Raw genomic sequence first — 23,205 nt, 5'->3', positions numbered from 1 at the left:
CAAATTACAGGGCCAGTCCAGTAAAAAAATACATTAATCATGTATCATTATGTTTAAAATAAATTGCATTTTGGTACAAACCTTTTGTGTTTGTCAACTTTGCCTTCCTGTGGGCTATGTTATGTATATGAGCAAATTGCATATAGCATTCTCTTTGGTAGCATTCATTCTGTGTTTATTGTGTCATACTGGGGAATAATATTAATATTATTATGTCCTATTGGGGACACAATTTTAAATTCTGAGCAATTCAATCGTTTTTTTATAGAGCTCATCTGTGACGTCGGTACAGTGCGAAATGCAATCTTATAGTAACAAAACAATACACAAATTGAACATAGTTTTGAACGTTTTATTACAATAGTATTTACTGTCTCATGTTGCAATGTATAATCCAGCTAGCGTTCCAGTCAGATCCATTCTCCGTTCTTGTTGACAATTTTGGGGTCCGTGTCACCTGTACAAGAAAGATGACCCATGCGTTGAACAAAGTACCAACACTACGTTCATCAATCATAAATCTAAATGCCAAATCTTTTAAATCATGATTTTGTCTCAGTTTCATAAGAACAAGCAAGAGCTGCACACGCAGGGGCATTGTGTTAATTTGCCAATCAGTTCTGCTATATGTCAATGGGACTGAAGTTTGCTGTGGTTTGAAGTTCGCTCCTCTGGTCCACCTTCCATTGGGGGAGCCTGCTCCACAGGCCGGCGCTCCTCATCTGGAGGCTCCTCCACACCCTGACCCTCTCTCCAGACATAGGCATACCAACACCACAGCACATCCAGAGCTTTGATCTGGAAGAAGCAAGACAACTACAACTGCAAACGACGGGACAGGCTGCATGTCCACTGTGGCACAAGGAGCGAGAGGGCAGGCTGACTGCATCAGAATTTGGCAAGATACTAAAGAGAAAGAAAATTTCAGATGCCTTCATACAGTCCACATATTACCCCAAGCCCTTCACTGCTACTGTGACTTTGTACTTTTCACAAGAAGAGATATATATATTGAGAGAGTTCACAGAGATATTCAGTTCATCAATGACATGATTGTAAAGTTGCACACATTCCATGATGCTCACTTTAGTCCAAAAACATAAATCATACCTCTTTCATTGTCACTCATGTCCTGTGTTGGATTGACCTGTGTCGTCTCTGTGAGGGCAGTAACATCTCCAGCACACCTCATTCTGTGAAAAAACACAAAGCTGAGTATTAGCTAAGCATAGACAGATAATAATAATAGTTCATTTATGGAGCATCTTTCATACATAAAATGCAGCTCAAAGTGGATTTAATGCCCTTAACAATTGTGTGTATTGAGCTGTACTGTACTGTACCCATTCTGCAATCTGTTTACATCAGGGTCCCCCATGCGAGTTCTCTCTCTCTCTCTTGGATCAAATAACAAACTCAGCAAGGCCAACGGCTTCTCTGTTACAGTGGGTGACAATATTGTCACAAGGAAAGATGAAATTACCTACCTGGGTTCCATCCTAGAGGCAAATCTTTCCTGTGACAAAATGGCAACCAATGTAATAAAAAAAAAGTCAACCAACGAACAAGATTCTTGTACCGGATCTCCTCCCTGGTAAACAAGAATACCCTGAAGACTCTGGCAGGAGCACTCATTCAAGGGTACTACGACTATGCTTGCACCTCATGGTACCAAAGCACCTCAAAAGCGCTAAAAACTAAATTACAAACATCACAAAACAAACTGGTCAGACTACTGCTTGACCTTACTCCTAGAACCCACCTCACCCCTGCCCACTTTGACTACCTAGGATGGCTTAGAGTAGACGACAGAGTACAGCAACTTGCAATGGGCCTGGTCTACAAGATACTGTACACTACACCACTAAGATACCCATGTACATGTCGAAATACTTCCCAAAGGTCAGTGAATACCACGACCACAACACCAGAGGGAGTTCCACAAATCATGTTCAACCCAGATTCGGCTCAAACAAGGGACTAAACACGTTTCGCAATTATTAAAATGATAATACTTTTATTAATATTAATTAGGCTACTGCTGGCCATTCATCAAGCGAGACATTGCTGATTGTTTATGTATTTTATAAGACAAGACTACAGCAGCCGTGTATCTTGGATGTAATGATTGATTGATTGATTGATTGATTGATTGATTGATTGATTGATTGAAAGAAAATTAACAGATTGCAGAATGGGTACAATACAGTACAGCTCAATAAACACAATTGTTAAAGGGATGCAGACCAGAGAAAGACTTTCGTCTTGTTTACATCAGGGTCCCCCATTTTCAATTCATCATAACATGACATACATGACATACAGATACAGTACTGCTACATCTATACATTTATGACATACCAGATTTACAAATACAGTACTGTTTGTGATACAAAAAGAGTCTAAAAAAGAGAGTATATGATAACGTTAGCACACTGTCGATGGCTCATTGATTTAACTGTAGCTAGCAAGCCAAGTTACTATGGGGGACCCTGATGTAAACAAGACGAAAGTCTTTCTCTGGTCTGCATCCCCTTAACAATTGTGTATATTGAGCTGTACTGTATTGTACCCATTCTGCAAGTTTTCACTCATTCGTTCATTCACTTACCGATCTTTGTGCAGCTTCTTAGTTCAAGTGTCGAACGAAGTTGGACATTGCATCTCCATCTGTGATCCTCGAACCGCACGTTTTGCATACTGCGATTCGTTTTTTGTTTATCACCGCATAGTTTTTATAACGAAACGCAACAATCCTGGGTAGCATTTTACATTTCGCCGTTCTGAATGAGTGAACTCAGCTGTAACATTACTCCTGACTGTGGATCGCTCGTGCTATTGCGCAACGTGATTGGTTGTTTCAAAACAAAGTGGATCTGGGAAATGAAGTGTGGATTTGCGCAAAATGAATTAATATATATATACATTTAATAACGTTAATTTTTAATCGTTGGGCATGGGGGGAGGTATCAAGTCTTTTCAAGTCAAGTGAAGTTGCGTAGCAACAACAGACAAGAAGTTGACTCGAGAATAATTCATGTACAAATACCGATATGCCCTACTTTGTTTACTTGTTTATTGCACAATGTCGCTCTATTGGTTGGATTCTTATTATATATTATTACTATTGTATTATGCACATCGTTGCGGGCAATTTCATTTTATAAATAATAAAAAAATATATATATTAGACACGCTGGGATTCAAACCCTGGGCGTCGGCTTGAAAGGAATGGGCATAAACCATTAGACCACGGTACTAGACAAAATATATCCATTATATATCCCTTATAAACAGAGCCCACCTGGCACCTCCACTAGCAATCTACACAAAATATACACATTGACTGCTCCATTCGACAGGTTTTAACTGGTTAATTATTTTATTCAGCAACATTGCTTTAGACATATGGTATGGTATTTATTTTAGACAACAAAACATATACAGATCGTTATACAGTATACTGTGTAGGACGTTGTAGCGTCCGTCTAATGACTTTGCGCCTCCTGGCGGCATAAAATAGAACAGCAGCTTGGGTTCCTAATTCATTTCAACGACGTGATATCACCGTGCGCGCGTCGCGGCAAAGCTCCCATGAATACTAAAAGCTTCATCTGTAAGGGATTGTGCGTATGAATATGTGCCTGGTTTCCTGCCAGTGCAAGCTATTTATGACATTATTACTGAGTGGGATGATGAGTTTAGATATGCTACGGCAGCAACCTATGAGAAAATAAAAGAGTAGTTTGCAGATAGAATGGAAGAATACAATAGTGACAGAATTAGAGTTCTTCCGATACCGATACCAGTATCGGAAATGCCGCCGATACTGCCTAAAATGCTGGTATCGGTGAGTACCCTCTAATTCTGCGCTCCGATACCATATGACGTAATTTATCGACAACACTGCGGTCTGCTGAGTGAGCATTATAAAACAAACGTGTTTAATCAACCGTGAATTAAAGTGTCAATGCCATTTGTCATTTTAACAGCAGATACTTTCTTAAATGCCATCGTCCCGACAGAGCGCTGTTGACGGGGAGCTCTGATGTCATTAGCATTAGCTGAACAGCTAACCGAAAGCTAGCTTTAACGTTACCTTGGCTAAAGTTGGGGCTATTCATAATCCAGCAATAATAGCTGCAGCCTGCAGACCTGCAAGCAACGTACAGCAAGTTGGCACAGGAGTATTCCAAGGTAAATCACTTTTTCACCAGTAATGTTACATTGTTTCCATCTACCGGTAGCTCATGCTAGCTACCCTAGCTCACGTTAACGTCGTCACTGATCTACCTCTCGCACACAATTAATGACATGTTGCGGACAGCCATATCGGTGACAATGTTTAGCTTTTAGTGCCAAATGATAAGAGTCTGAGGCGGGGTCTCAAAAGAGAATGTTGAATATTTATTGTGCATTAAAAATCACAACAGAGCCTCTGCTGCTACAGTAGCTGACCTAAACGGAGCCTTGTGGAAGCAAGTGCAGCAACGTATAACGTCCGTGTGGAACCAATGTGCCAACAACCTTTCCGTGGGTGAACTCATTGAGAGTTTTCAATTACTGATACTAATACTAATCTATACAATCACCTGTTGTTGAATAAATACCATTACTTTATAGTTATTACTAAAAAACAGTATATATAAAACAGTAGCTGTATAAAAAAAAATCGTTCTAATTTTTATAATAATTTTACATTTAAAAAAAAAATTATGTATGCACTGGTATCGGATCAGTATCGGTATCGGCCGATACCCAAAGCTTAGGTATCGGAATCGGATCGGGAAGGAAAAAATGGTATCGGACCATCTCTAGACAGAATATATCAAAATCAGAGAGAATAGTTTCCAAGAGTTGAAGGTAGGTATAGGTGAGTTTCAGAAAGGGTTAGATGTAGGGAGATTTACAGGATGTTGTTAGAGAAGGAGAACAAAACTCCAGCCTCTGAGGGGGTTTGGGAAAAGGTGTCCCGGGGTTAGTGGGGCGTCTATTTGGGGAAATGTAAACGTACTGTACAATAGTGTGGAGTGTGAACAAAATGATTTTTTTCATGAAACACAATAGAGAATACACTAAGACGGTGCTACATCAGATCAATACAAACATAAGTAGAGAATGTGGTCCGTGTAACAAAGAAGTGGAAACGTTATGCATCTGTTCTTGGATTGTGAGGCTTGCAAGGGTTTCACAGGAATAGAAAATGGATTCTGAAGGAGAATTGGGGAAGGGAAATGGGAGATGACATGCTTTGGAGTGTATTGGGGGGAACAAAGGAAGAGGTAAACTTGTGTAATTATGTGTTAAGCCACACCAGGTATGCCATCATGTCGAGGAGGAGGGTGGTGTACTTTGAAAAGAAGAAAACAAATGTATGGGCTTTATTTGTGTCCGGTATAAATAATAATAATAATAAATTGTATTTGTATTGCACTTTTCGTTCACTAGGATCCCAAAGTGCTACAGGGTTTAAAACAGTTAAAAAGATTTTTTAATGATTATTAATAAAAATAAAATACAGAGTAAAGAATTAAATAAAAATAGAACATAGTTAGAAACATATTATAAACAGAAAATTAAAGGCAACAGCACAAAAAAATTAAAATAAAAAGCTAGTTATCAAAGGCCTTTTTAAACAGATAGCTTTAAAGGGGAACTATCTTATAAATGGCCTTTTTGAGTGTTTAGCATTGTTTCCTAGCTATGTGAACTTATATTAATATGATCTATGTCTCAAAATTCTCATATTGGCGCATTCTTCCAATTCTCCTCTCACAATATTCACCCTCACTGAACTGAGTCATTTGAAAATGTGCCTATATGTGATGTCATAAAGACACCGCTGCATGTTAATGTTCAGGCGAAGACGACGCTGCGCAGTGGTTTAGGAGCCCAGGCTCAAAACAGCTCGAGATCTTGAGGTAGAAAAATGCTGTTTTTGAGGACTTGATTAGAAATACAAAACAATGAATAAAAAAAATATATATATTACAGAGGTGTTCCATAGACTCACAGGAATTGTGTAAAAGTGCCCAAATAGTGAAAGAAATAGTAAAATAGTTCCCCTTTAAAAGAGTCCAGGCTCTGTGGTGCCCTCAGCTGGATGGGGAGGCTGTTCCACAGGCGTGGTGCAGCCGAGCAGAAGGCTCAGTCACCCATGGTGCAGAGCCGGGTACTGGGGACCCGAAGGCGCAGGCTACCTGCAGATCTGAGGGTACGGGTGGAGGATTGTGGAGTGATGAGTTCCTGAAGGTAGAGGAGTGCGTGTCCGTTTATGCAGTTATGAGTGAGCATCAGGATTTTGTAGTTGATCCGGGATGAGACAGGGAGCCAATGTAGTGAGTGGAGGATGGGGGTTATGTGCTCGTGTTTACGGACTCTTATCAGGGTCCTTTAACACTTTAACTGCCGGAAGACGTGTTTAGGCGTCCTTCCCCGCCATGCTCAAGTTGCCGAAGACGCCGTAACTCGTCTTTGATATCAATATTTCAAAAATCTGTGATCGGATTCATATTTCCCATCCGCTGGCCTGAGACCCACCAAAAAGCCCCACTGAACCCTCTAGCGGTTCAAGAGCGCCATCTGGTGGCCGATCGGCGCAATCGCCAAACAGGAAGTTACTTGGACGATGTGCTGTTCACCCATATTACTTCCGGGCACTCTGTATATGTCCCGGCACTCTAGCTTGTCACAATACATAGCGATCCGTTGCCAATAACTCGATAAACAACATGATTTGGACGTATATACCATTATACAACCTGGAAATGGACCGGGTATTCCAACATCCCATAATAGGAAAATGTATACTCCACGCTCATCGCCCAACGGCGCGAGGAAGATACGGTAAGATTCAGCGTTATTTTTCAATGTCTTCTATACTAACTGATCTGATGAACATTTGACCCACATTAGATGAATGGTATAACGCTGCCCACGGAATTATAAACGCCCCCTCGCCCATCCGGTCAACATCAGATGACGTGTAGTAACTTCCAGAAGTCCGTCCAGTTGGATTTTTTTTATATCGCGCCGATTGCTATCAAACTGTATTTGATCATCAATATAATGCATTTGGGGCTATAAACCACGTTCTGGAGAAAGCTGCAGAAAGAGATGAAAACATACTTATACTTTAGATCAGGGGTCAGCAACCTTTTTGACATGGAGTGCCTGTTTGAAATATAGTTGTAACTAGTGTGCCTCAACAATATTCCATGCATCGTAACAGCTGCATACAGTGCGACCATTTCACTCACATTTGCCCATTCATTTTTGGACATATCACACACCATCGGTGTGTGTACTGTACGTGTGCTGTCATAGCTCCACTTACAGGCCTAATGGAGAACACCAGGATGTGAATGGAGGGTGAATGTGAGGTATATCGTGTAAATAAGTTTTGATTGATCGCAAGAATACACTGTAAAAAAAATTATAATAATAAGTTTCCAGAACTTAAAAATATTGAGTTCAGTTACTGTGCATTAAGGTTTTCAGTTTTCAATCCATAATAAGTTAACAGAAAAATAAGTACACAACCACATTATTTCAACCTAATAAAACTATGTTTATTGTCTGCAAATGTTACTGAATGATGTAGCAATGTATTTCCAGCTAAATTGAAATAATAAACAAATAAAGGGTCTCAATTAAATATGTGGTAGTAAAAATAACCTGTGGGAGGATTTCAACAAGATAAATGCGACAACAGTGCAAAATATTTCACTATAATATTTCAAAGCAAAAAAAAAAATATATATATATATAATGTTTTTTTTTTTTTTTTTTTTTAATGCTGCCCCCTGTGCCTATGGAAATGCCCCCACGTGCCTATGCAGGCACGCGTGCCTAGGGTTGCCTACCCCTGCTTTAGATCATATTTTAGTATGAATATGTGAATGAAAAAGTTTTACGTTCATACACCCTGAACAATACATATAGGACATTGAATGGGCCCTAATAATGGCAATTTAGCAATAGAATTTAAAAAGTTATAGCCCTGCAAAGAAGGGGAACTTCTCCATAGACAAATAGAGCTGGCAAGGGATGGTATATCATGAATTTAGCCTTAGGCAATCACAGTGTTAACAATAATTTGTGATGCCATCACACAAACTGGCATTTAAAGGGTAAAACTAGCGATCCGGCGGCGTTATTCCCATGACCCGCCTGGCAGCGTCCGGGAAACCAAAGTCTTTGGGTTCCGGGGGGAGTATGGTTGCAAAGCTGAAACTTAAAGGAATTGACGGAAGGGCACCACCAGGAGTGGAGCCTGCGGCTTAATTTGACTCAACACGGGAAACCTCACTCTGGGAGAGTGGAGGCTATCACGTGCTTCCTCCGACACATGTGTAGCCAATCAACCGCTTCTTTTCACCTGGCAGCGTGGACTCTCACTGAGAGGGTGTAACGTGTGGAAGGATCACACTACCCCCCTTAGATCCTATCCTCGCTGAGCAGGCGCCCCGACCGAACTGTAGGAGTCGCTGTTTACAATGACCAGGACCCACCCATCAGCTTTCCCACCCCTAACACTGCCAATTGTGTTAGTATGAACGACCAGCCAAGCTGATAGCAATGTGGAGAGCTGGGTTCGAACCCAGCGTCTCCTGCATTGGTGGCGAGCGCCTTGCCCACTACACCACCTAGCCGCCCTGGTTTAGATATTTTTATACATTATATTTTTATCTAGGTATTTTTAAGTGTCTTATGATGATGATTTATGTTTTTTAATTGATTGCCCTGTACTGTCTCTGATTGAACAGAGACAATTTAGTTGTATATGCCTCGCTCATTATACAATGACAATAAAACGGAATTGAATGTGAAATAAGGTGTGAACTAACTAGGTTCTTTAGATCTATTGTGCTTATGTTGATCTGATAAACATATTACAAACAAATTATCAATAAGCTACTCTTGGGCTAAACAATACTTCACTTAAAAATATAACATTATCAAACAACAGCTTTCTTTCACTGTTTTACTATGTATGTGTATCTCAGAAGAGCTCTCTATTATTTTTGACCAATTCATAGACCACTGCACTTCCGCGTTACATTGAGCTCATGGGAGAGAGACAGGGGGGAGAAAATGAATGAATGTGGATGAGAGCCTTGACATTACGTGGTTGTAGCTGCAGCTGTGGGGGTGCTGGAGACATGATCGATTCTAATAGTTTCAATATAAATAAGATGGCAGTTTGTTAACTGAAATAATACAAAATGTTTAGCCTTCATGGTAAATCAATTTTACTTTAAATGTTTGTCATGTTTGTGGTGGCCTAATTTTGTTTAAAAAAATTTATTTGATGACCTGCAAGCAAAGTACAGCAAGTTGGCACAGGAGTATTCCAAGGTAAATAACTTTTCCGTTACATTGTCTTTCCATCTAGCTCATGTTAACTGGCTAACTTAAAGTGCCGTCTCGCACACAGGCACGCAATTACTCAACCTGTGTCCATGTCACTCAGGTCTGGCAGCCAAAACCTCCTCTCCATCCCATGCACTAGGCTGTCGACCATGGGGCACCATGCTTTTTCCGCGCCTGTGGAATCAGCTGCCGGGGTCCATCAAGGCCTCAGTCTCCATTGCTACCTTCAAGGCCAGCCTTAAAACCCATTTGTTTTGCTCTGCCTTCCAATAGGGCCTGTTTTTTTAATCTGCTGTTTATTTTATTACATTTTATAAATTTTTAAATGTTTTAAACTTTTTTTTTATTATTCTTATCTTTTTATTCATTTGAATGTTTTTCTTGTTTTAAACCTTTCTGTTCTATTTTTAGCTATTTTAATTTTTTTTCTGTTTTTCCTTCTGCTGTGAAGCACCTTGAGAGCTCACTGAGTTTAAAGTGTGCAATATAAATTAAATCTATCTATTAATTAATGGCATGTTGCCGGACAGCCATACCGGTGACAATGTTTAGCTTGTAGTGTCGAAGGATAGGAGTCGAGTCTCAAAAGAGAAAGTTGAATATTTATTGTGCATCGAAAATCACAACATACACCTGTCTCGTTACTAGCTAACTGAACCGATGCCGACAGGATAGCTATAACGTCCGTGCGGAACCAATGTCTCAACAACAGTTCCGTGGGTGAATTAAGTCTAATCACCACAAGCTAGTCATAGTTTTCCCATGTGTTTTGCCATACAACATGGCAAATGCCCTAACTCATTGAGCACAGTTGTCAATTAATGATACTAATATATACAATCACCTGTTGTTGAATAAATAAATACCATTACTTTCTAGTTATTACTAAAAAAACGGTATATGTAAAACAGTATATGTAGCTGTAAAAGAAAAATATTTGTGCCATCAGGCGATTACAAAAATGAATCTAATTAATTACAGGATTTGTAATTAATTAATCTAATTAATCGCATTTTAATCACATAACCATTTTAGTCCTGATATTCTATATTCTATAATCATATTTCAAATTGCATGTGTCCGGATGGCAGAATTCAGTAATGTATCTACAAAACCTTCTGTTTAATCATCTTCCCTTTATTCATTTGCTCAGATTTTTCAGGTCTGGTAAATTTTAGCATGGTAGATGAAAAAAATTGAATTGATATTCTCATTTGGTTCATTACAATTTACTCAAGCCTAGTAACAGACACAGTATTTCTGACACTGGGAATACATTCCCTGAGATCCATAGATGTCCCTAGAATCAGATACCAAGAACATGCAAATGGGCCATTTAAAAAAAATAATTAAGTCTGTAAATGTTTATTCTACGTTCTTATGGAATGAAAGAGATAAAAAAATATATTAAAGAAAAAAATCTTTAAACAATTTTTTATTAATTTTGCGTTAATTTTCATAACGTGATAATTTGCTGTGTAATTAATTAATCTAATTAACGCGATAAACTGACAGCCCTAAAAAATATATATATATGATATTACTTTTATTTTTTTGCACTGGTATCGGATCAGTACTCGGTATCGGCCGATACCCAAAACTCAGGTATCGGAATCAGTATCGGGAAGGAAAACATGGTATCGGAACATCTCTAGATTAAAGCACTGCTATTCAGGATCTAGTCATCTTGAAAAGTCTGAATCTGGATCAGGGTGATCCTATCCTGAATTGCTTTGAAATACCGGGACAAAATCTGGCAGAGTTGTCTGATCCTGGATCACAAAAAAATTGTTTTTTAAATCTGATCGGCGCTTTCTCAGCAGAGCCAGTCACTTTTTCGCACCTACTCCCCAAAACTCTGCATGCGCAGATTGATAAACCTAGACCTCTGGACAATCCCGAGACTCTGTGGGCAATCTACGAATGCGCATGGGAGTAGGTGCTGAAAAAGTTACTATAGCTCGGCCGAGAAAGTTCTGATCGACTTGGGATTGGTCTTTCCATGTTCAGGAGACTCAGGCGTATAAAAGTATATTGGATCATGTCTCCAGCACCCCCACAGTCGTAGCTACAACCACCTACGTCAAGGCTCTCATCCACATTCATTCATTTTCTCCCCCCGCGCTCTCTCCCATGATTTCAGAATACCCGAAGTGTTGTGGTGGTCTATGGACAATGAATGTCTTTAGCTCCATAAAGCTATCGGAGGTAGCTTCGGGTATCGGGAGAAATGTAATCTTTGATTGTGAAGAGAATTACATCGCTGCAGATGCTAGCAGTTAGTTGACCATGGAGATGGCAAAGTACTATAAATGTAAAACATTTGGAATTGTACAACTTCAAGGCTCCTTTCGAGCGCCACTGCTGCAAGGAAGGAGCAATAAGAGGAAAACAATGTAAACATAATTGTACTTACAGATCTTGTGGTATCCAGTCTGATGTCTGTTTACACAAGAACGTTTTGATCCATATGTTTAGTAGAAAGTCTTGGTCCAGTAGAGTTCTGCCACAGAGACTTCACACTGTAAACACAGTAACACACAAAGCGTTTGTTGAATAATCCAGGAATTTATGAGGAGCGTATCGAGGCTCGTGTTGATGACGTATGTGGTGACCATGAACCTCATGCGCCGGTCGTACCAGGTGACTGATTCAAGTGGAAGGGGCAACGAAACGCAATAGGCTCCTATGACCTCACATTGTGTCAACTTAGGCATTTATTGCGTGTTTGTTTGCCATATGTTCCAGCTTATTTTTTTGTGATGGAACCAGCAAGAAAGATTTTGCCTGCGAACATTTTGATCTGATGTCTCATGCACTATGCCAGGGGTGGCCAACCAGTCAGAGACTAAGAGCCACAAAAATGACTGTGGTACCACAAAGAGCCACACCATATACCAGCGTTTCTCAGCGTTTACCAGCGTCACGGCACCCTTCATGTGTTTATAGGTCTCACCCTCTGGCCTTAATGTCTTTTTTATTTGGGCCTCACAGGGTTAAAAGTACCCTGTGAGACCCACGGTTGCAAAATTACAAAATCACTTTTAAAAAAAGAATGTTTATTTAAAAGATGTTAAGCACATGTATAGTCAATTGGTCCTGTTGTTCAGCCTCACAATGCTATTTGATAGTAAATGTGTTTATATGTCCCACCCTCTGGCCTCTGAAGTTGCTAATGTCTTTTTAACACTTTGATCGCCGGGGTTAAATTCATAATTTACCATCCCTCGCCAGCCCTATTTAACATGGAGAAGTTCCCCTTCTTTGCAGGGCTATAACTTTTTAAATTGTATTGCTCAATTGACATTACTATGGCCCATTCAATGTCCTATATCTATTGTTCAGGGTGTAGCAACGTTATACTTTTTCATTCACATATTCATACTAAAATACGGTCTAAAGTATAAGTATGTTTTTATCGTTTTCTGCAGCTTTCTCCAGAACTTGATTTATAGCCCTAAATGCATTATATTGATGATCAAATACAGTTTGGTAGGAATCTGTGCGAGATAAAAAAAATTCAACTGGACGTGGTTCTAGGAGTTACTACGTATGATCTGATGTTGACCGGATGGGCGGGGGGTCGTTTATAATTCCGTGGGCAACGTTATATCATTCATCTAGTGTGGGTGATATGATCATCAGAGCAGTTAGTATCGAAGACATTAACAAATAACGCTGAAACTCACCGTAGCTTCCTCTCGCCGTTGGGAGATGAGCGTGGAACAGAATTTTTTCTATTATGGGATGTCAAAATATCCGATCCATTTCCAGGTTGTATAATAGTATATACGTCCAAATCATGTTGTTTATCGAGTTATTGGTAACGGATCACTATCCATTGTGTCGAGCTCGAGTCCCGGGACCTATAGCGAGTGGTCGGACCAAATTGAAATGAGCACCAGCTTCCACTTCCTGTTTCTCCCCTGGGCGATCCGCCGATCGGCCACCAGATGGCGCTCTTGAACCGTTGTAGAGTTGAGAGGGACTCAACAGTACATCTCATGTCTCCGGGGGAGAAATATGATTTCGATCACAGATTTTTGAAATATTGATATAAAAAACGCTGTCCAGCGTCTTCGGCAGAATGAGCATGGCGGGGAAAGACGTGTTTCAGCGTCAACGGCGATTAAAGTGTTAATTTGGGCCTCACAGGGTTAACCTCTTAAGCCCGAGATATACAGTAAAAGTGTATATTTTCAGCATTACGTTTGTTTACCAATTATTTTAACTGTTATTAGTGAAATATAAGATTATAGAAATCTCAGAAGGAAGAGACTCAGGGCTTTCGAATTTCGAAAAACTACCCTACCCAGCTCACACCAGCCCCTGTCAATCATCTGACTTCTGGATTTAGTTTTTTATTTCTCTTATTTTTTGGGACTATCTCCCACAAACCTGAACGTTATTGCCATAAAACAGAACGCAGTTAGTTTCTCTACCTTTCTGTGAACGTCTTGCAAAAAACGGTGTTGCAATACGATGAAACATTTGAGAAATTTACATTATAAAAAAGATGGCAGAATTCAGTACTGTATCTACAAAACCTTCTGTTTAATCATCTTCCCTTTATTCATTTGCTTAGATTTTTCAGGTCTGGTCAATTTTAGCATAGTGTTATTCACAGTCAAAGATAATTTTAATTATATTTTTTTAAATAGAATTGATATTCTCCTTTGGTTCATTACAATTTACTCAAGCCTAGTAACAGATACTATTTCTGACACTGATCCATATATGTCCCTAGATTCAGATACCAAGAACATGCAAATGGACCATTTAAAAAAAATATTAATGTTTATTCTACATCCTTATGGAATGAGTGACAAAAGAAATTGAAGTAAAAAAATTAAGAAAAATAAAAAATATACTTTTTTTTTATGGATGGAAGAGCAAAGAGCTGCATGCGGCTCGCGAGCCGCGGGTTGGCCACCCCTGCACTATGCACATAGTAATTACTGAGCTGATCTCTTTCCTTTTTTTTTTATTGATATTTTTCCCCCTCCATTTTCCTCCGATTTTCTCCCATCCCAATGTTAGTTGTTATGCCAATTCCCAATCCCCTTCCTGGTCGCTGCGCACTTACCCCCCACAGTCAGATCATCTGGGAGAGTGGAGGCTATCACGTGCTTCCTCCGACACACGTCCAGCCAATAAACCGTTTCTTTTCACCTGGCAGCGCGGATATTCTCCGAGAGGGCGTAGCGTGTGGAAGGATCACACTATCCCACTCAGGTCCCATCCGCGCTTAGCAGGCGCCCCGACCGAACTGTAGGAGTCGCTGTTTACAACAACCCGGACCCACCCCGCCAGCTTCTCCCACCCTCTAATACTGCCAATTGTATTAGTGTGAACGGCCAGCCAAGCTGGTGACAACCCCGGAGCTGTGAGCTGGATTCGCCAGCTCCGGGGTTGGTGACGAACGCAATCTCTGCTACGCCACCTAACCGCCCCCGAGCTGATCTCTTTCCTAAGTATTCACATAGTAATAACTAACTGAGCTGATCTCGCTCCTAAGTATTCACATAGTAATATTAATAAATGTGACAACACAGCGTATCCCGCCTTGTTGTAATTTCTGTTACTTTAAAAGGTGAAGTGTCCTTTCTCTGTTGTGTTCAAAATAACACAGTGGTGGTGGGGCTAATCTGGGGCTAACAACGACGAGAAGGCCTACCGGGAGGAGGTTAGCCTACTGTTGTGGAAAGGTTGTTTAACACAGCAGGAGACGATATTTCCAATTGTAACAAATAGGTAATTTATTTAAGAAAAGAAGTTCTTTAACAGCAAGAGCTATGGGTCAAAGAAGATCACCACGGCTTGAACAAAAAAACACTCTCCCCTGGATCCCTTTGCCTGTCCCTAAATCCCCTCTCAGTCCTGCCCCCCCATGACAGATATGATGACGTATCACATCATGTCAGATCTGACATGACGTACATTAAGATGATACGTAGATTTAACATCGGAGAGAGAGAACATGAAGAGAGATAAGCAAGATATGATATCCACACACGATATGATGTAGAGAGTGAGATGTGTGTGTGTGTGTGTGTATGTGTGTGTGTGTCTGTGTGTGCGTGCGTCTGCGTACAGACGTATGTGTATTGTATGTGTGTATTGTGTATGTGCGTGTCCGTGTGTCTGTGTGTGTGTGCTGTGCCTGTGTCTGTGTGTGTGTGCTGTGTATGTATGAAAGAGAGAAAAGAACAAGATAAGATTACCAGCACACAATGTGCCGTACTGAAATGTCCCTCTGTCCAAGTTGTTTTAAGAACGTCAGCCAGACGTCTTTCAGTACTGCTAGTTGACCTATATTAAACTAGTCCACCTCATACACATTTTCCCCAACACTACTCCTGAACATTGGTAAAACCAAGGAGCTGATCGTGGATTTTAGGAGAATACAGCAGGGGACTGTCATGTACAAAGGTCTGATGACCATATAAAATATACCTGGAGCGGGCTGTACATGAAACCAGCCCGTCCAGTAAGGTGCTTTAAGCACAGGTCCCGGTAGGCAAGTAAACAAACAAATGCGTTTTCCAAAAGGTAAATGATATTTATTATATAATTCAAAAGGGGATAAGGTAAGGGGAGAACAAACAGGGTAATTATAATAAGGTAAGCACAAGTGTACTAGCAGTGTCACAGGATACCAGCCAACTAGGTTGGCACTGGGAACCACCCAGCCATAGGACAATACAGTATATAGTTCCACTCACAAAGTGGCAAATGGCTCAGAGGCCCCCAACAATAATATATATATTCTGACACAATGGCTAATCCACACAAAGTGGAAAACAAAGTACACAATAAGGCATCCACACACAGTGGCAAGATAGGCAACCTCCACACTCCACTCTGATCAGTGGCAATGTCTTAGGCCATGTCCCCACGCAGGGGGCGAAATTAAAGCCCGCCGCCCGCCAGGGGCGGTCAGTTTTTACCTTTGGCGCTTGCCACCGAGAGCCCTGCCCGCCGTGTGGCGTGTAGACGTGTAGTTCATAACGATACTCTTATTTTGACATTTCCGGCCCAAGCGCAGCTAGAGTCATAATATCGATGGCTCCGGCAGTTAGCAGCATTCGGTTCGTATGATATTCTTATTTTGAAAAAAACCGTGGCAACGAGTCATATCCGCCCAGCCGGGCCAGCCCTGCAGCGGGATGCTATTGGCTTCTGCTCGTATCAACACAGATGCCCGCAGCTCTAGTGCTAACGTTAAGCTCTCAGAATGGTAGCAGCTCGCCCGCAGCATCTAGTGCTAACGTTAAGCTCTCAGAATGGTAGCAGCTCGCCCGCAGCATCTAGTGCTAACGTTAAGCTCTCAGAATGGTAGCAGCTCGCCCGCAGCTCTAGTGCTAACGTTAAGCTCTCAGAATGGTAGCAGCTCGCCCGCAGCATCTAGTGCTAACGTTAAGCTCTCAGAATGGTAGCAGCTTGCCCGCAGCATCTAGTGCTAACGTTAAGCTCTCAGAATGGTAGCAGCTCGCCCGCAGCTCTAGTGCTAACGTTAAGCTCTCAGAATGGTAGCAGCTTGCCCGCAGCATCTAGTGCTAACGTTAAGCTCTCAGAATGGTAGCAGCTCGCCCGCAGCTCTAGTGCTAACGTTAAGCTCTCAGAATGGTAGCAGTCTGCTCTAGTCTAGATCGGACCTCCATGAGCTACCGTTACTGTTTAAACAATGACCCAGTCAACTATTCACTTTTAGTTTAATACATGACGAGGCATTGTCTAACGGTATCTAGCTGGCTAGCTACTGATATCAACATGCTCCAGCAATAGTCGACTCGAGTGCATAATACCTCCGTTCCCTCGTTAGCTAGCTCACGTTAGATCTATAATGTCCCAGTAAACTAAATTGTCTTAATGTTATCTAGCGGGCTAGCAGTAGCTACAGATAGCTCCTGATATCAATGTCTTATAACATTGATTCAACGCGTATTCTAGCTGAGGGCTTGATGAATGTGATTAGACCAAAGAACCGCAATATTATACCAATAGGGTCCAGCTGCAGCGCCGGAGAATCCTTGCATGCTGAATGTAGAGTATTAGTATAGGGTCTAGCTGCATCGCCGGAGAATCCTTGCTGGAGCTGGAGGCTACTCAAGTATACACAGACAGTGGAGCTGTTTGCAGATAGCGAGCATTTTGACTTATTGCGTGGTGGCGATGTCTCGCAGATAATACAACTACAAGTATGATTATATAATATATATTTTATTAAAAAAAAAAAAGATTTTATATAAAATATATATATATATTTTTTAATCAAAAAAATTTGGCAGGTAAGAAATATGCTTGGCGGGTAGATTCTTCCCATCTACCCGCCACTGGCCGGTGAGTCAAAAAGTTAATTTCGCTCCCTGTCCCCACGTATCTGGATCTTTTGCCAAACGGATATTCTCAGGCTCCGTTTAAAAAGAAATCCTCGTCCACACGGCAGTGTTAAAAAAAAAAGTGATCCAGACGCAAACACATAAACGCATATAAATTGCTCCAACAAACATGCGGGCCAGTAGGTGGCGATAAGCGATATCCCAAATACCATAGTGGTACGAGCGGTCAGGACTATAGGAATTGTCCATTGGTTCACCCAGCCCACGTGACCATTCCTAGCATTTCCATTGGCTATATTGACATACATAGATGATAAATAGATAGATATAGCGGAGGATTATGCAGTCCAGAGGAAACAACCAATCTAGATATGTCACGATTCAATGCTTTACTCCTGCGCACTGGGCGACGGAGAGATACAATGTCAATGTTGAGATCACAATCTCCTAGCCCCTTTCGTGACTGTGATGCACCGAGTGAATCCACAGTCACTTGCTCCTCAATAGGAAACCAACTTAGATTTACCATGAAGGACTGGTTCTAACCGAACCGTTCGTTATACAAGTATCACAGAGACGTTTCAAAGGTACTCACAGTTGCACGAGGGTTTCGGACAGACATACGGGATGGTTTGAAATCTCGGCGTTGCTAATAAACATTTTAAATATTCTTTATAAACTGCTCAAAACGGCATTATTTCCAGCGTTGGGTGCATGATGCGCATGAGCTGTGATCACACCAGGCAGCCAACGCCGGAAATAATGCCGTTTTGAGCCGTTTATAAAAAATATTAAAAATGTTTATTAGCAACGCCGAGCTTTCAAACCATCCCGTATCTCTGTTCGAAACCCTCGTGCAACTGTGAGTACCTTTGACATTTCTCTGCGATACTTGTATAACGAACGGTTCGGTTAGAACCAGTCCTTCATGGTAAATCTAGGTTGGTTTCCTATTGAGGAGCAAGTGACTGTGGATTCACTCGGTGCATCACAGTCACGAAAGGGGCTAACAATCTCCGGATTCTGAAACTAAATATGGCGAGTCCTTATCACAAACTATATATATACTAATAACAACAAGACATTCATTAATTGCATTGTACTGTTCACGTGTGGTGCCGTCGTCGCATATATAAGTAAGGATAGTTTGATTGACATAACCAAGTCCACCGAAGTTATTATTACTTCAAAGCACGACTGCCTATATGGATAAAACAAGGTGTAATAAGGATGTTTTAACTGCGGTCAAGTGAGCCGTCTTTCACTTTTGCGTGGTCAAACCAGCCGCTCCTGTTTTTCGAGTGCGCGATTAGTTCCAGGTTTACGGTAATGCATTCAAACGTCCCTGGGACGCTGTTGTAATGCACCGAAGTGACTTTTGAATACAGTCTCACAAGTAGATCTTACAGAAATACTTAATATGACATTGAATGCGCATCGAATCAATAGGACGTTTCGTCGAATCAATAGGACGTTTCATATGTGCAGTATTATTGAACATCGAATCAATAGGACGTGCAGTATATTCGACCACTAAAGCTACAGACAATTCCACAGAGGAACACTTCCGGTGAGGATTTCAAAGTAAAGGATGGCATGTGGTTAATTTCTATTATTTCATAAGTAGTTTATGACACTGCCATGTTTGTACTTAATACTTCTTAAGACTACTTGCACAAATAATATGAACTACTTTTAATGTGTACTTTTTGAGTAATTTGAGTTTCAACGTCCTTTTTATAGAACAATGAGCATTTTCGACTAACTTTGATGTGGGATAAAAACCATTTCTCCCATAAGCAGTTTATGAAACTGCCATGGTTGTACTTAGTACTTCTTAGACTACTTGCACAAATTATATGAAATTTTTTTACTGTGTACTTTTTGAGTAATTTCAGTTTCAAAGTCCTCAGAATCAGCATTTTCGACTAACTTTGATGTGCGATAAAAACAATTTCTCCCATAAGCAGTTTATGAAACTGCCATGGTTGTACTTAGTACTTCTTAGACTACTTGTACAAATTATATGATTTTTTTTTACTGTGTAATTTTTGAGTAATTTCAGTTTCAAAGTCCTCTTGAATGAGCATTTGCGACTAACTTTGATGTGGGATAAAAACAATTTCTCCCATAAGCAGTTTATGAAACTGCCATGGTTGTACTTAGTACTTCTTAGACTACTTGTACAAATTATATGAATTTGTTTTACTGTGTACTTTGAGTAATTTCAGTTTCAAAGTCCTCAGAATCAGCATTTTCGACTAACTTTGATGTGGGATAAAAACCATTTCTCCCATAAGCAGTTTATGAAACTGCCATGGTTGTACTTAGTACTTCTTAGACTACTTGCACAAATTATATGAATTTTTTTTATTGTGTACTTTGAGTAATTTCAGTTTCAAAGTCCTCTTGAATGAGCATTTTCTACTAACTTTGATGTGGGATAAAAACAATTTCTCCCATAAGCAGTTTATGAAACTGCCATGGTTGTACTTAGTACTTCTTAGACTACTTGTACAAATTATATTAATTTGTTTTACTGTGTACTTTTTGAGTAATTTCAGTTTCAAAGTCCTCAGAATCAGCATTTTCGACTAACTTTGATGTGGGATAAAAACTATTTCTCCAATAAGCAGTTTATGAAACTGCCATGGTTGTACTTAGTACTTCTTAGACTACTTGCACCAATTATATGAATTTTTTTTATTGTGTACTTTGAGTAATTTCAGTTTCAAAGTCCTCTTGAATGAGCATTTTCGACTAACTTTGATGTGGGATAAAAACAATTTCTCCCATAAGCAGTTTATGAAACTGCCATGGTTGTACTTAGTACTTCTTAGACTACTTGTACAAATTATATTAATTTGTTTTACTGTGTACTTTTTGAGTAATTTCAGTTTCAAAGTCCTCAGAATCAGCATTTTCGACTAACTTTGATGTGGGATAAAAACTATTTCTCCCATAAGCAGTTTATGAAACTGCCATGGTTGTACTTAGTACTTCTTAGACTACTTGTACAAATTATATGAATTTTTTTACTGTGTACTTTTTGAGTAATTTCAGTTTCAAAGTCCTCTTGAATGAGCATTTTCGACTAACTTTGATGTGGGATAAAAACCATTTCTCCCATAAGCAGTTTATGAAACTGCCATGGTTGTACTTAGTACTTCTTAGACTACTTGCACAAATTATATGAATTTTTTTTACCGTGTACTTTTTGAGTAATTTGAGTTTCAAAGTCCTCAGAATCAGCATTTTCGACTAACTTTGATGTGGGATAAAAACCATTTCTCCCATAAGCAGTTTATGAAACTGCCATGGTTGTACTTAGTACTTCTTAGACTACTTGCACAAATTATATGATTTTTTTTTACTGTGTACTTTTTGAGTAATTTGAGTTTCAAAGTCCTCAGAATCAGCATTTTCGACTAACTTTGATGTGGGATAAAAACCATTTCTCCCATAAGCAGTTTATGAAACTGCCATGGTTGTACTTAGTACTTCTTAGCATAGCTAAGCTATGCTAACGGAGCGTCTATTCCCAAAGCTAAAATGCACGCACAGAGACAAAAAAGGTATGTATCTTCTTGTCTAACTCCAGGGAAGATGTTAAATAAGCTAATTTCCCAAAATGTTGGAGTTCCCCTTTAAGACTACTTGCACAAATAATATGAACTACTTTTACTGTGTACTTTTTGAGTAATTTGAGTTTAAAAGTCCTTTTTATAGAACAATGAGCATTTTCGACTAACTTTGATGCGGGATAAAAACCATTTCTCCCATAAGCAGTTTATGAAACTGCCATGGTTGTACTTAGTACTTCTTAGACTACTTGCACAAATTATGAAATTTTTCTACTGTGTACTTTTTGAGTAATTTCAGTTTCAAAGTCCTCAGAATCAGCATTTTCGACTAACTTTGATGTGGGATAAAAACAATTTCTCCCATAAGCAGTTTATGAAACTGCCATGGTTGTACTTAGTACTTCTTAGACTACTTGTACAAATTATATGAATTTTTTTACTGTGTACTTTTTGAGTAATTTCAGTTTCAAAGTCCTCAGAATCAGCATTTTCGACAAAATTTGATGTGGGATAAAAACCATTTCTCCCATAAGCAGTTTATGAAACTGCCATGGTTGTACTTAGTACTTCTTAGACTACTTGTACAAATTATATGATTTTTTTTTTACTGTGTACTTTTTGAGTAATTTCAGTTTCAAAGTCCTCTTGAATGAGCATTTTCGACTAACTTTGATGTGGGATAAAAACCATTTCTCCGATAAGCAGTTTATGAAACTGCCATGGTTGTACTTAGTACTTCTTAGACTACTTGCACAAATTATATGAATCTTTTTTACTGTGTACTTTTTGAGTAATTTCAGTTTCAAAGTCCTCTTGAATGAGCATTTTCGACTAACTTTGATGTGGGATAAAAACCATTTCTCCCATAAGCAGTTTATGAAACTGCCATGGTTGTACTTAGTACTTCTTAGACTACTTGCACAAATTATATGAATTTTTTTTACTGTGTACTTTTTGAGTAATTTCAGTTTCAAAGTCCTCAGAATCAGCATTTTCGACTAACTTTGATGTGGGATAAAAACAATTTCTCCCATAAGCAGTTTATGAAACTGCCATGGTTGTACTTAGTACTTCTTAGACTACTTGTACAAATTATGATTTTTTTTTTACTGTGTACTTTTTGAGTAATTTGAGTTTCAAAGTCCTCAGAATCAGCATTTTCGACTAACTTTGATGTGGGATAAAAACCATTTCTCCCATAAGCAGTTTATGAAACTGCCATGGTTGTACTTAGTACTTCTTAGACTACTTGCACAAATTATATGACATTTTTTTACTGTGTACTTTTTGAGTAATTTCAATTAGCTAAACGTTAGTTAGCTAATAGCTATCGTGGTAGCCCCTTTCGTGACTGATGCACCGAGTGCTATCCGAGGGGCTACTATCGTATCAACATGCCGTGACGTGTAGCTTGCTAGCCGGCATGATGCGTGTGCAGTGCTTTGCCCCACAGGTCTGAGAAGAGGACCTGCACATTTTACTCGTTCCCAAAACTCTTTTACATGCCCGGATTTAAAATGGTTCACGACAGTAGCCATAATGCTAACGTTAGCGGGGTAACGTTAGCCAGAGCCATATAGCCAGTAGTACTATGACCCGGACGGGCATAAGGCATAAGTTGCCTGGAGTGACGTCACGGCCCTGCTAGCGTCTGATAAGCTTTTTGATTTGCTCCGTGCATGTTATTCGTGCGTGGACCTTTTTAACCATTTCTGAGTGGCATTTCTGGCGTCAAATGGGAAAAAATAAATAATGAAATTAGATAACAATGATGTAAACTACCCATAATTGAAGAGTAGGGTTTAACCTGCAAGTTGGCCTTTAATTCCTTTTTCTTTCTCCCTTTTTGCCAAATGCACATTTTATTCCACGATTGGGCCTTTCATCCACACGTAAAGGGTGTT

General features: G+C 39.8%; 1 long non-coding RNA gene across 3 annotated transcripts in view; it reads right to left on the bottom strand.

Annotated features, from left to right (window-relative positions):
* Positions 1-388: 388 nt before the first annotated feature.
* The window catches only part of LOC311241466, a 65,655-nt gene continuing 42,838 nt past the window's right edge, over positions 389-23,205 (bottom strand). For 2 of the 3 annotated variants that reach the window (XR_014620542.1, XR_014620544.1), the window contains exons 2-4: positions 11,792-11,897; positions 1,111-1,193; positions 389-798 (exon numbers count right to left, since the gene is read on the bottom strand). This is a non-coding gene — a long non-coding RNA (uncharacterized lncRNA). Of the gene's footprint in view, positions 799-830; positions 907-1,110; positions 1,194-11,791; positions 11,898-23,205 lie in introns of those variants that run through there. The other variant, XR_014620543.1, reaches the window with a different exon arrangement.

This window comes from Notolepis coatsorum (assembly GCF_963971535.1).
Source record: "Notolepis coatsorum genome assembly, chromosome: 15".
In the NCBI taxonomy this organism is placed as follows: domain Eukaryota; kingdom Metazoa; phylum Chordata; class Actinopteri; order Aulopiformes; family Paralepididae; genus Notolepis; species Notolepis coatsorum.
The sequence above is the reverse complement of the archived record's forward strand: the minus strand, read 5'-3'. Positions and strand labels throughout refer to the sequence as shown.